Here is a 1,729-nt window from a genome sequence, read left to right on the forward strand (position 1 = left end):
ATTGCCATCAACCCAGATCCCATTCCCTTTCGTAAGTCCTTCCCCCTAAAGCAACAACTATCCTAACTTTATGGTAATTATTTCCTTATACATCTTTATAGTTTTATCATCTTGTTATACATCTCTAAACACTATAGTTTTTGAACTTTCTGTAAATGGAGTAGTGTAGCATGAATATTTTGTTGTGTGTCTGGCCTCTTCTTTCACTTGGTTATGTTTATGAGGTCATCTATTTTTGTTGCATGTAGTTGTAGTTGGGGTTATTACAAATAATACTGCTAATAACATTCTTGTATATACATATATTTCCTGGTGTGCAAGGGCAAGCTCTTCTTTAGTGTATATACCTTGGAGGGGAATTGCTAAGCTATAGGGTATACTTATATTTAACTTTATCAGATATTGCCAGATTGTTCTCCAAAGTGGTCATAAAGTTTACACTCCCACCAGAGATGTATGATAGTTCCACTTGTTCCACATCCTTTCCAAAACATAATATTGTTAGACTTCTTAATTTTTGTCAATCTGATGGCTGTGGAATGGTATCAAAATTGTGATCTTCTTTTTATATCCCTAATGACTAATGAGGTTGTGCACTTCTACATGTGTTTATAGGCTAATCGAATTTTCTGTTTTGTGAAATGCCTCTTCAGATATTTACTCACCACAAGAATCCCTCAGGTTTCCCTTTTATAGCCACACCTGCTTCCCCTTGGCACCCCTTCCCATCCCTAACCCCTGGAAACCACTTGTCTATCATTTCTAAAATCGTGTAATTTCAAAAATGTTATACAAATGAAATCATACAGTGCATAACCTTTTGGATTTTTTTCCTACTCAGCATAATTCTTTGGAGATTCATCCAGGTTTATTTATTGGGTGGTATGGATGTACCATGGCTTGCTTAACCATCCATTCACCCACTGAGAGACCACTGGGGTTTTTTTCCCCAGTTTTGAGAGTTTACGAATAAGCTGCTGTAAACATTCATGTACAGGTTTTTGTGTAAATGTTAAGTTTTCATATTGCTGACATAAATACCCAGGAGAGCAATCACTAGATTGTGTGGTAGTTGCATGCTTAGTTTTTTAAGAGACTGCCAACTTGTTTTGCAGAGTAGCTGTACCATTTTTCCATTCCACTGGCAATGTATAAGTGATCCCATTTCTCCACGTCCTTGCCAACATTTGGTGTTGTCGCTGTTTTTAAGATTTTAGCCATTTTGATAGATCTGTAATGATAGCTCATGGTGGTTTTAATTTACATTCCCCTAGTGGCTAATGATGTTGAACATCTTTTCACATACTTATATGCCATCTATATTTCCATCTATATGTTCTCTTTGGTGAAATATCTGTTTATATCTTTTGGCCATTTTCTAAATGGATTGTTTGTTTTTTTACTGTTGAGTTTTGAGAGTTCTTTATATATTCTAGTTCCTAGTCCTTTTGTGCATGTGTGGTTTGAAAATATTTTCCCCAGTCTGTAGCTTGTCTTTTCATCCTCTTTACATGAATACTTCTTCTTTTCTTCCTTTGCAGAGGAAGTTTTAAATTTTGATAAGGTCTGATTTTTCAGTTTTTCCTATTATGGGTCTTGATTACTGTAGCTATATAATAAATCTTGAAATTGGGCAGACTGATTCTGCCCACATTATTCTTCCTATTCAAAATCATTTTAGATCTTCTAGTTCCTTTGACTTTCCATTTAAACTTTAGAATAATCTTCT

This window comes from Eubalaena glacialis, chromosome 3 (genome assembly GCF_028564815.1).
Source record: "Eubalaena glacialis isolate mEubGla1 chromosome 3, mEubGla1.1.hap2.+ XY, whole genome shotgun sequence".
NCBI lineage: Eukaryota > Metazoa > Chordata > Mammalia > Artiodactyla > Balaenidae > Eubalaena > Eubalaena glacialis.